This window comes from Hemitrygon akajei, chromosome 7 (assembly GCF_048418815.1).
Source record: "Hemitrygon akajei chromosome 7, sHemAka1.3, whole genome shotgun sequence".
In the NCBI taxonomy this organism is placed as follows: domain Eukaryota; kingdom Metazoa; phylum Chordata; class Chondrichthyes; order Myliobatiformes; family Dasyatidae; genus Hemitrygon; species Hemitrygon akajei.
Window position 1 is genome coordinate 40,524,907 of NC_133130.1, and position 13,337 is coordinate 40,538,243.

The window sequence follows — 13,337 nt, forward strand, 5'->3', positions numbered from 1 at the left end:
GATTCATGTATTCAGGGATGATTCAGATGTTTATTTTTCTAGATTGATTTAACCAAATCAATGAAACATTAAGGCAGCTTGCTAAGTTTAAATGAGTTTTGTAGTTTAAAGGATTTCAATTAAAAATCATGGGAAAGAATCAACATAGTATTCATTGGTCTATGTACTTTAAAAGTTAAGTTCAGAACATAGGGAGAACTCTGACAAGACCATTGGGGCCATAGAAACTCTCCTTTGATGCAGATCAAAAACAGGCACCCAGCTTCACTAGCAAAGAACAATCTGCTGGAGGAACTCAGTGGATCAAGCAGCCTCTATTGGGGGGGGGGGGGGGGGGGGGAGGGGTGGAAGGAGAAGGAATTGATGATAATTCCACTTCTGTCTAAAGATGCTGTTTAATCTGAGTTCCACCAGCAGATTTTGTTGCTCCAAATTCCAGCACTTACAGTCTCTTGTGCACCTAACTTTACCAACTCCGAATCATTTTTCCAGAAAAAAGCATCAAATGATTATAATCCAATTTTGTGGCCTTTAATTTAGTTCACAAGTATTTTCTTTCACAATTAAGAAAAACCCATAGACCCAATATTATTACATGCATAAAATTTGATTATTTTGAATATTTAGTTAAGTTTTGAATTTGATTCTACTCTATAATATCTGGGCTGGAACATACAAGATTCCAGTGGATCTGGACAGTGTGGATGTGGTGAAGTCACTAACTCATCGGAGAATCTAGAATGGGGGAGGGGAAGGGAGAGGAGAGTGCAAGTGGGCCATTCACATGAGAGTTATTCCCACAAGGTTCTCGTGTGTTTACAAAACACCCTTCCTCGTAAAGGTGATGGAAGCCAAGTCTCTGAATAGTAAGCCAGAGGTAGATTGAATTTTGATAAATGAGGTGAAAAATTCTTGAGGATAGATGAGAATGTGCAGTTGAGTCTGAAATCAAATCAGCCATGATCTTAGTGAATCCTGTAGCATGCTCAATGGGCTCCCCATTCCAACATGTATGAGGCTAAAGAAATACAAAACTCCTACTGAACTATCCAAGGGAACATATCCAGCTGTTCTTAAAGTTTAACAATTATATAAAAATTATTTCCCTCCCAATTATTTTTAACATTCCATTTTGCCAAATACTGGTTTTAACACAAAAAAACACATGGTTTTCAAGGGAACCCAATGCAAACGTATTCCACACAGGAATATATACAGCTTGCATATGCTGTGGATCTGTGTGGGCTTTGGGCAAACATGAAAAAAAATTGGATCCTGCTTTCACTTCTTAAGTAGTTAATTAAGCAATGATTATTCTCAGTTTCGGTCTGAATGAAAGGAGAAGCAGAGGCTTGCCTTGAGATACGCTGCCAAAAGAAAATGTCCCTGTAGCTACTTTTAGAAGAGAAATTGAAACAGAACTGATATTTAGATATATATATAAAAACATAGAAACATAGAAAACTTACAGCACAATATAGGCCCTTTGACCCACAAAGTTGTGCCGAACATGTCCTTACCTTAGAAATTACTAGGCTTACCTATAGCCCTCTATTTTACTAAGCTCTATGTACCTATCTAAAAGCCTCTTAAAAGACCCCATCGTATCCGCCTCCACCACCGCTGCTGGCAGCCCATTCCACGCACTCACCACTCTCTGTGTAAAAAACTTACCCCTGACATCCCGCTATATAAAAAGAGTTACCAGAGGAAATGAGAAAAAGCTTGGCCATTAAGGTAAGTATTAAGACATGCCGTAAAGGAAAGAAGTGGAGAGGTTGAGTTGAGAGTATTACAGAGCTGAGCTAGGACCTTGGCAAATGAAGGCACAGTTGGTAAGTGATTGCATCTGTGCCTGAGAGGTGAATATTGAAGAAAGGTATTATGGATGTACAGGGATTAGACTATGGAGACCAACACCAAGGCCAGAATTCAATTAAATTAAAACTGTAGGACTTGATTTAATATTAGAAGCTACAATATTGGGAAATAAGGAAAACTATACAGAAATTTTGGAGCCCCAAAGAGTTTTCCATTTTCACCAAAATGTTTTTGTTAATCCAGCCATTAATACTGGGTGTAATATTCATGTAAAGTCCCACATGGAAAGTCAGTCACAAAGGTTCGATTGCTTGGTGCTCAAGATGAGGTAGTAAACTGGATTAGACATTGGCTTTGTGGGAGAAGCCAGAAAGTAGATGACTGCAGGCTTGCGACTAGTGGAGTGTCACAGGGATCAGTGCTGGGTGTGTTGTTGTTTGTTATCTATATCAACGATCTGCATGAGATATGGTAAACTGGATCAGCAAATTTGAAGGTGACACCAAGATTGGGCGTGTAGTGGACAGTGAGAAAGTCTATCAAAGCTTGCAGTGGGATCCAGACCAGCTGGAAAAATGTGCAAAAAAATGGCAGATGAAATTTAATGCATTCAAGTGTGAGATTCTGCACTGTGGGAGGATAGGGTAGGCCTTGCTGAGTGAGCGGTACAGAGCTAAGGAGTGCAGCAGAACTGAGGGATCTGGGACTACAGATCCATAATTCCTTGAAAGTGGTGTCACAGGTAGATAGTGTCATAAGGAAAACTTTTGGCACATTGGCCTTCATAAATCAAAGTACTGAGTACAGGAGTTGGGATATTATGTTGAAGTTGTACAATACGTTGTTGAGGCCTAATTTGGAGTATTGCAGTGCAGTTTTGGTCACCTGCCAAAAGGAAAGATGTCAATAAGATTGAAATATTGCAGAGAAATATGCAAATCCAAGCAGGCTTATTTTACTGAGGTTGGGTGAGACCAGAACTAAATGTTATGGATTAAGGGTAAAAGGTGAAATGTTTAAGGGGAACATGAAAGGGAACTCTTCACTCAGAGGGTAGCGAGAGTGTGGAACGAGTTGCCAGTGAGGTGATGGATGCAGGTTTGATGTCAACATTTAGGAGAAATTTGGATGGGTACATGGATGGTAGAGGTATGGGGGAGCTATGGTTCTGGTGCACGTCGATGACAGTAAACAGTTTAAATGGTTCAGTACGTACACATCGCTGGAAGAACTCAGCAGGCCAGGCAGCATCCGTGAGAAAAGAGTAGCCAACATTTGGCTACTAGTTGGCAATGTTGGCTACTCTTTTCTCACGGATGCTGTCTGGCCTGCTGAGTTCTTCCAGTGATGTGTACGTATTCTTTGATCCACTGCATCTGCAGTTGTATTTTTGTGTTTTAAATGGTTCAGTGTGGCCTAGATGGGCCGAAGGGTCTGTTTCAGCGCTGTAGTGTTCTATGACTATGTAAGATTTTTTATAGAAAAATGTACACAGAAAATCTTACTCTGCCCAAAACACTTATGAGATTTACAGCAGTACAAATGATCTACGTGTCATAATGTGTCCAAGAAACCATCTGTACTTCCAGATTCTGTTTTTTTAAAGATTTGGGACATGGGAATAAGCAAATTTTGTTTGGAGTACAAGTTAATTTCAGAGAATTCCCCAGTTAACTGGGGAATACTGTTAAGCAATAATTAGATACATACATGCATGCACTACCCTAACCATATACTCATGTTTAAATCTCCAGTCTTTACAGTTCATGAAACAGTGCAGAAATATAGAAGATCTATAGAAGACCTTTCGGCCCACAATGTTGTGCCAACCATGTAACTTACTCTAGAAACTGCCTAGAATTTCCCTACTGCATAGCCCTGTATTTTTCTAAACTCCATGTACTATCTAAGAGTCTCTTAAAAGACCCGAGTGAAGAAGTTGCCCCTCATGTTCCCCTTAAACATTTCATCTTTTACCCTTAATCCATAACATCTATTTCTAGTTTCACTGAACCTCAGTGGAAAAAGCTTGTATTTACCCAATCTATACCTCTCATCATTTTGTATACCTCTGTCAAATCTCTCCTCATTCTCCTATTATACAATTCAAAAAATTATTCATCCAGAATAAAACTACAAGAATTTATTAAAATCATGTTTCCAAAATGTAATCGTTTATGCAGGAAGAATTAACATTTGATTCACTTATACGATATGGGGAAGTGTGAAAATAGTTTAAACGGAAACCCATGTCAAGATATAATAAGCATCAACTTCACTCTAATGCAACTCTGGAGGTTCAAAACAGTGCTTTACTGCAGAGGTTTCAACTTAAAGGCAAAGTAGTTATATTTATAACCATAAATGTGTGCTTTCTCCAGTAACCTCGACCATTCCCAAATTCCCTTGAAAGTCAGGTGGTAACACCTTGATGAAGTTCCCATCTAGTTAAGGGAAATGCCTGAATGTTGAATGCAGACCAGATCATGTGTCACATGGCCTTCATCTGCTCTTCTTTCAAACTCTTATAATGGATATTGAGCGAAAATGTAATACTACAATTACAATGAAGTTACAAGACACATGGTAAGAATTTTACTCATTTTTTAAAATAACATTTCTTATGAATAGTATTGGTCTTTTGAAAATGAATCAATCTATTGCCTTGCCTATGTAAAAGAAGGTGACACAAGCAGCCTGTGAATAGTGGTTTTGATATTGATAAGTTTGTAGAAACTTTTTACTCATGGGTAATTTTATGTTTAGTTTAGAAAAATTGTTACCTTGAAGATGGATAGCAGCTCACTTCCTCTTAACTATCATGTGCATATTTAAGCAATATTTAATACTAAAATTGCTCCGACAAACTTCCTGTTGCTTTGTTAGTTGCCTTCAGTAAGTCAAACTTCTGCATTTCTTTGCAAAATAGTTTGAATAGGCAAACCACGGCATGAATTACAATTTTGGCATCTTCCATTGCATTCTCCACATGGACCCTTCCCCACCACTCAAGCAAAGTGTGTTTCACACATAGTTGTTTGAAACCAATTTACCACATCACTGCATTTTAGACAGATGCACATTCCTCCTCGAAAAACCAAAAACTGCCAATACTCCGAAGTCATTAGCACACTAAATAACTTCTCCTTTAATTTTACTCACTTCCTCCAGTTGAGTGTGTAGCTTTAGGTTTGTGTAAGGATTTAAGTTGTACCTGTCTTTGTGTGATACGGCCCTCATTTCAGTCCTTTCTTTATCCTCCCTTGCCTCCTTTTCTAGTATGCCTTTTAAGTGCTGTTTCCTGCTCTTGCATAGAACTTGAAACTTTCATTTTCATTGCTCTCCAATTTCCACTGTAACTTTTCCCTTCTCCAAGTTCTCTATCTCAGAGGAAAGGTTTGCAGCCTGTCTCGATGGCAATCTATCCTGACCGCCTTTGTTCATGACCCCAGTTTTTCCAGCACTACTGTACTTAATTCTGATCATATCTTCCACACCAATTCTTCCAAAATGGCTAATTTTTTTCTTATCCATAATATCCTTCCACCCAAGCTGACAGGGTTCCAATCATTTCTGTCTTATTCCCCACTGCTCTGCTTTCAGTCAAGACTGTTCCACAATCCTTGCTTTCCATGCCATATTGAACAGATGTTCAGCTATTTGTTTTACTAACTTCAACATAATGTCATGATCGGATACGATTTACTCTTATGGCATTCTAAAGTCTGAACTTGCCATAAATGCTCATTATTTGTCAAGTCATTTGTGGCAATATGATTTCATGTGTTGTGAGCGTTATATATACTGTGTTGTGCACCTTGGTCCGGAGGAATGTGGTTTCATTTGACAGTAAACATGTACTTGATGGAATGACAATAAACTTGAACTTGAGACCCTTCCACAGTCATTCCTCTCCAACAGGGTCCTTTTCCATGGCACCTTCATATGCGAGGGCAGGAGCTGCAATATCTGCGTTCATCTCATCCCTTCTCATTGTTCGGTTGAAGCAGCCATACCCTCATCATTTTGTCCCCAGTTTTTAAAAAATTTCAGATAACACATCCTTTCCACTTTGTAACAGAACCGGTCTGTCTGATGAAACCTCTAACATCAACAGTTCCTTTTCTCTTGCCACAGCTGCTACCAAAACTGTTGAGTATTTAGACCACAAGACACAAGAGCAGAATTAGGGCATCAGGCCTCCAGCCGGGAACAGGCATCGATTTTAACCGCATTTCGGTGGCCAACTCTGCATTGGGGACGATGCCAGGGCATGTCTAGACTGGTGGCATTTTCACCTTCGATGTCCATTCCCCCTGACTGGTCATTCCTGATGGGGGTACAGATGCCACTGGACTAGACATGCCCAGGCATCATCGCAGATGAAGTTGGCAGAGTTGGTCACCAAAATCAAGATCAAAAGACCATAAGACATGGGAGCAGAATTAGGCCATTTACCCACTGAGTCTGCATTTTCTGTTCAAGTAGCTGACAGGCACATCAGATAAAATAGACTGACCCTTCTGGACATCAGAAAGATGGTATTTACCCACTGTGTGCCGCCTTAGCTACTCTGGGAACCCCTGCTCGTGCGATCCATGGAAGACTCATCTCTTACACCGCCACTACCTTGGAAGAAGCGCTGGAGGTGAGGGAGAAGTGCCGATGTCCTGATGAGGCTGAGGCAGCGTGCAAATCCACCACCACTCTCTAGCATACACCTGGCTAATGTTCAGTCCCTGGATAACAAGCTGTGAAAACTGAGAGCCAGAATCTCCTATCAGCGGGAAGCAAAGGAATGCAATGTTTTGTGCTTTATGGAGACCTGGCTGATGGAGAAGATACCATATCATGCCATCCAGCCCCCTGGGTTCTCCCTGTACTGGGCAGACAGGCCGGGAAACCTCACTGGGAAGAGTAAAGGAGGAGGGGTATGCTTCATGGTCAACATTGCTTGGTGCGACCCCCAGAATGTGCATGCACTCAAATCCTTTTGCTCCCCAGACCTGGAGTACCTGGTGCTGCTGTGCAGACCCTACTGGCTGCTGAGGGAGTTCATGGCTGTTAACATCACAGCAGTGTCCATTTCACCACAGACCGACACTGACCTGGCTCTCAAGGAACTGTACGAGGCCATCAACACGCTGGAGACCGCACACCAAGAGGCTGTCTTCATCGTCGCCAGTGACTTTAATTGAACATCACTAACAAAAGTCTCTCCAAAATTTTGTCAGCACATCCAGGTGAGCACACATAGAGATAACACACTTGACCACTGCTACTCTCCCTTCCACAATGCTTACAAAACTCCCCTTTGCCCAGCTTTTGGAAAATCAGATCACTCTTCAGTCTTGCTTCTGCCAACATACAAGCAAAAGCTGAAACGAGAGGCAGCCGTAGTTAAAACCGTCCACTGTTGGTCCGACCAATCGGCCTCCATGCTGCAGGACTGCTATGATGACATCGACTGGAATGTCTTCCATGATGAGGATGTCTCCAAGTTCACTGATGGAACCATGTGCTTCATCTGGAAGTGCACTGACGATGTTGTCCCTCAGAAGTCGGTCAGAGTCTTCCCGAACCAGAAACCCTCGATCAATAGATTTGTGCGAGCAGCACTTACTGCCATGGGGATGAATAAAGTATCTATCTATCTATCTATCTATCTATCATAGAGCTTACACTGCTGGCAATCAGCTAGAGCACAAGAAAACCAGCTATGACCTGCGCAAAGCTATTAAGGCTGTGAAACAACAATATAGGGACAAGAGTGAGTCAAGATTCACAATGAATAGCACACGTGATTTGTGGCGAGGGCCGCATACCATCGCAGACTTCAAAGCCAAACGTTGTGGTGCCGTCAACATCGCGGCCTCTCTCTCAGATGAACTCAATCACTTTTACGCTCGGTTTGCTGTTGCTAACTCTGAACCTCCGAGGAAAGCCACCTCTAAAACCTGCAACCTCGTCATATCTGAGGCGAGGTATGCAGATCTTTCCAACGAGTGCACAGCCGCAAGGCTGCGGGACCAGACGGCATCCCAGGGCGGGTACTCAGGATGTGCGCGGCACAACTGGCAGGTGTGTTTACTGACATTTTTAATCTCTCCCTCTCCCAGTGTAGAGTGCCCTCCTCCTTCAAAACATCCACCATTGTTCCTGTACCAAAAAAGCCCAAGGTAATATGCCTGAACGACTGGCATCCTGTCACACTCACCTCAATAATAAGCAAATGCTTTGAGAGACTGGTCAAGGATTAAATCTGCAGCTTGCTACCACCCACACTGGACCCCCTACAATACGCCTACTGACACAACCGATCGACAGATGACGCAATAGCCACCACTCCACATACTGTCCTTACACATCTGGAAAAGAAGGATGCTTATGTGAGAATGCTGTTCTTGGACTACAGTTCAGCATTCAACACCATAATTCCCTCCAGGCTCGACAAGAAGCTCAGAGACCTCGACCTTCACCCTGCCTTGCACAGCTGGATCCTGAACTTCCTGTCAGATTGCAAGCAGGTTGTAACAGTGGGCTCCCTCACCTCCAACCCTCTGAGTATGAATCCTCAGGGTTCACAGCCTCAGGGCTGTGTACTGAATCCCCTCCATTACTCCCTGCATATCCATGACTGTATCACCACCCACAGCTCCAATCTACTAATTAAATTTGCCGATGTAATTACATTGATCGGCCTTATCTCAAACAATAACGAGGTGGCCTACAGGGAAGAGGTCATCTCTTTGACACAGTGGTGTCAAGAAAACAACCCCTCCCTCAATGCCGCAGAAACAAAGGAGCTGGTTGTGGATTACAGGAGGAACTGAGATGGGTAACCCTTATTGACATCAATGGATCTGGGGTTGAAAAGGTAAACAGCTTCAAGTTCCTCGGCATTCACATCACCGAGGACCTCACGTGGTCTGTACACAGCAATTGTGTGGTGAAAAAAGCACAACAGCGCCTCTTTCACCTCAGACGGTTGAGCAAGTTTGGTATGGGCCCCCAAATCCTAAGAACTTTCTACAGGGGCACAACTGAGAGCATCCTGACTGGCTGTATCACTGTCTGATATGGGAACTGTACTTCCCTTAATCGCAGGACTCTGCAGAGAGTGGTATGGACAGCCCAGCGCATCTGTAGATGTGAACTTCCCATGATTCAGGGCATTTACAAGGACAGGTGTGTAAAAAGGGCCTGTAGGATCATTGGGGATCCAAGTCATCCCAACCACAATCTACTCCAGCTGCTACCATCTGGGAAGTGATACTGCAGCATAAAAGCCAGGACCAACAGGTTCCGGGACAGCTTCTTCCACCAGGCCATCAGACTGATGAACTCACGCTGATTTGAGTGTACTCCATATTACATTGACTGTTCTATTTATCATAAATTACTATGATTGCACATTCAGATGCAGACTTAACGAAAAAAAAATTTCTCTTCATGTATGTGAAAGATGTAAGAAATAAAGTCAATTCAATCATGGCTGATCTTTCTTTCCCCTCCTCAGCCCCACTCCCCGGCCTTCTTTCATAACCCTTGATGCCGTGTCCAATCAAGAACCTTATCAAACTCTGCCCTAAATGCACCCAATGATCTGCCCTCCACAACTGCCTGTGGTAATAAATTCCACAAATTCACCACCCTCTAACTAAAGAAATTTCTCCATATCTGTTTTAAATGGACGGACCTCTATCCTGAGGCTGGGCCCTGTTGTCTTAGACTCTCCCAACATGGGAAACATCCTTTACACATTTACTCTGTCTAGGCCTTTCAACATTCAAAAGGTTTCCATGAGATCCCTCCTCATCCAGTTCCAGTGAGTACAGACCCAGAGCCATCAAATGTTCCTCGTATGATAACCCTTTCATTCCTGGAATCATCCTTGTGAACCTCCTCTAGACCCTCTCCAATGCCAGCACATCTTTTCTTAGATGAGGAGCCCAAAACTGTTCACAATACTCAAGGCGAGGCCTCACCAGTACCTTATAAAGCCTCTGCATCACATCCCTGCTTTTGTACTCGAGACCTCTTGAAATGAATGCTAGCGTTGTATTTGACTTCCTCACCACTGACTCAACCTGCAAGTTAATCTTTAGGGTATTCTGCACAAGGACTCCCAAGTCTCTTTGCATCTCAGATTTTTGGATTTTCTCCCCATTTAGAAAATAGTCCACACATTTATTTCTACTACCAAAGTGCATGACCATGCATTTTCCAACATTGTATTTCATTTACCACTTTCTTGCCCATTCTCCTAATCTAAGTCCTCTGTAGCCTGACTGTTTCCTCAACACTACCTGCCCCTCCACCAACCTTCATATCATCTGCAAACTTGCCAAAAAAGTCATCTATTCCATCATCTAAATCATTGATATACAGCATAAAAAGCAGTCCCAACACCGACCCCTGCTGCATTGGAGCTGGTGCGATCCACCCAGGGCAGAGTAATGCAGCATCTAGGTTCAAGTTGATGCTGCTCCCCGTGATCATTTGGCAGATGACAAACTATACCGTGGTTGACTGCAGGTTTTGGCAATGATGGGTCAAGTGTACACTTTTTTTTAAAATCACATGGCTGTATCTTGTACCTTTATGTGCTTGCTATATTGTACATTGTATGTGCGCTCCATGCTGTGTATGATTGTTGGTACTGTGTTTTCGACCTTGGGTCTGGAGTAACACTTTTGTTTGGTGGTATTCATGTATGATTGAATGACAATTAAACTTGAATTGAATTAATTGAAGATCTCATCTGGATGAGCTTTTGAATTACTAAGTCTCAGTAGGCTACAGACCAAGTACACCTGTCAAGGGCCTTCTGAAAGTCCAAATATACAACATCCACTGCACTCTCTTTATCCATCCTACTTGTAATCTTCTCAAAGAATTCCAACAGGTTCGTCAGGCAAGATTTTCCCTTAAAGAACCAGTGAACAGCAAGTTCCTGGTGAGTGTTACAGACAGAGGATCTTTGCAGTTCAGGAACAGAGGAACCAGAAAAGGATCCTTTTATTCCCACTCACTGCCTCCTACCAATCAGCCAATGCTCTAATCATGCCAGTAACTTTCCTGTAAAAATCATGTGCTCTTAATTTGATAAGCAGCCTCATGTGTGGCACCTGTCAAGGGCCTTCTGAAAGTCCAAATATACAACATCCACTGCACTCTCTTTATCTATCCTACTTGTAATCTCCTCAAAGAATTCCAACAGGTTCGTCAGGCAAGATTTTCCCTTAAAGAAACCATGCTGACTTTGTCCTAATTTGTCCCGTGTCACCAACTGAATGACTTCATCCGTAACCTCATCAATTGAATAACTTCTGTTCCTCTCTGCTCAATCATCTCCTCTCTTAGGATCTTCTCCAGGCAGATCAGTTGCAGTTAACTCACTGTTACTACCTCCACGCAAGTAGTATGGCCATCTCTTGTGCCCTTTGGTCTCTTGGTCTTCATCGTGTTAGAAATATTCCTTTTATTTTCTTCACACCTCCTTCTATAACTTAAAACATTCCATTTCCAACTTTTCCTTGTTCTAGTGAAAGATCATTCACCTGAAACATTAACCATTCTTCAAGATGCCAATGGATTTACTGAATGCTTCCATCCTTTTTTATTTTTTTACATATCACAGGCTTCCTTTTTTCAAAAATTTCCTGGATAGCTAGCTCAGTTGCAGTTGAGAGGAAAGGGAAAATAAACATGAAATAATTCATTAAGATTCCAGATGTTTCTGTGGATTTACTTAACCAAGAAGTATAAAATTGATTCAATCAGGTACTTAATTCACAGAAATGGGAGACTATGGCTATCCAATTAATTTTTAGTTTGCTAGCAAGACTTGACAGAAAAAGTTGTTCTTTTTTTAACTGAATCTCTATGTATTGCAATCAAAGTGCGTGATCAGTCACTTACATGATGATTCAATTTTGGCTTTTAAACTGCTTAGTGTTTTTTTATATATAAAAGACTATGTCATCATTAAATGAGATACAGGAATTTTTGCCAAACCTTGGAAGGGCAGTAGATCAAACACAGACAGGAAATAATCTGATGCAAAATACAGAGGTCAGTTGTTCAAACTTGAGTTAAAAAAGTACAACAAGTTAAGGTCAATTTTGATTATAGGCTACTCAAGATCACTCCACGGCAAGTCAAAATAGTCAGACGTGTAATCAGAGGAAGAAATGTGGAGATCTGGATCAAAAATAGACTGGAAAAAAAACATATAAAATAACCTGTCAGCCCTAATATTCCAAAAACACTATATAGAGCAGCTTTTAGAATTTGAGCCTAGCAGAACTTTTAAAATTAATTACCTTAATAGCAGCCACTTGTTATATTATTCAGAAAATTGGAGTTAGGAAATTGTGGGTTTCAGCTTCAGTGCAGAAATTTGAGTGTAGCGACTAGGCTGATATTTCAATCCAATACAGAGTACTTGGCTTACTAGAGGTGTAATGTTTCACTTAGGATATTAAATTCTTATATCAGTCCTCATTAGAAGTTGAGACCCACCTACCCCCTCAAGGATAAAAGACTCTTATGGGCCTCTTGCCCTCCTTCAGCTTCCTCATAGGGAGGCCAGTCAGTAAAGATGGGTAAATAACATCTTCTCCTCGCTGACAATCGACACAGCCGCACCACACCGCATTCTTAGCCCACCACTTTACTCTTTCTACACTTGTGACCGGATGGTTAAGCACAGCTCAAACACCAGCTACAAGTTCACAGATGACACCATTGTTGTTAGTGAGATCTCAGATGGCAACAAGGACGCATACAGGAGTGAGATATATCAGTTAGTGAAGTAATGTTGCAACAACAACGTCCCACTCAATGTCTGCAAGATGAGGATTTGCCAGGCTTCAGGTAGGAGAAGTTGAGCAATCATGCACCAGTTGTCATTGATGGGTCAGGGATGGACAGGGTGAGGAGCTTTCCTGAGATGTTGATGCACAGAGGATCTATCCTGGGCCCAACACATTGACACAACGCTGAAGGCAGCACACCAGCAACTCTACTTCATTAAGATGTTTGAGGAGATTTGGTATGTCACCAAAGAGTCTTTTTAAGTTTCTTTGGACACAGGTGGAAAACATTTTGAGGGTTTTAATTTTGTAATGAGAGCATCGTTCATTTTTCAAAAATGAAGGCAGCTTTGGTCCCTCTGCTTACCCCTTTCCCCTGTATTGCACATATTTTCTTTGCTGGATGAGATCAGACATATACACAACATTGGAGACTCAGTCTCACGAGGCTCCAGTATCAGTAAAGCAAGATGTCTGCTCTTGTAGTGAAATCCTCTTGCAGAACAAGCCAATCCACCTAATTACTTGAAATACCTGTATCAGTGACTCATGCAGGACACCCACGTTGCTTGTGTAACCGTCACTCATTATTTTACAAAACAACTGTTTCTCTGCTTTTATTTTCCATTTAAGTGGATGACCTCAATTTTTCCACAGAATTCTATCTGCCAGAGCCTCGCCAATTTATTTAACTTG

The 13,337-nt window shown here is 41.8% G+C and overlaps 1 protein-coding gene across 1 annotated transcript in view; it reads right to left on the reverse strand.

Moving 5' to 3' along the window:
* pigf (phosphatidylinositol glycan anchor biosynthesis, class F) overlaps positions 1 to 13,337 on the reverse strand; it is a 77,642-nt gene that overhangs the window by 7,069 nt on the left and 57,236 nt on the right. The window lies entirely within an intron of this gene.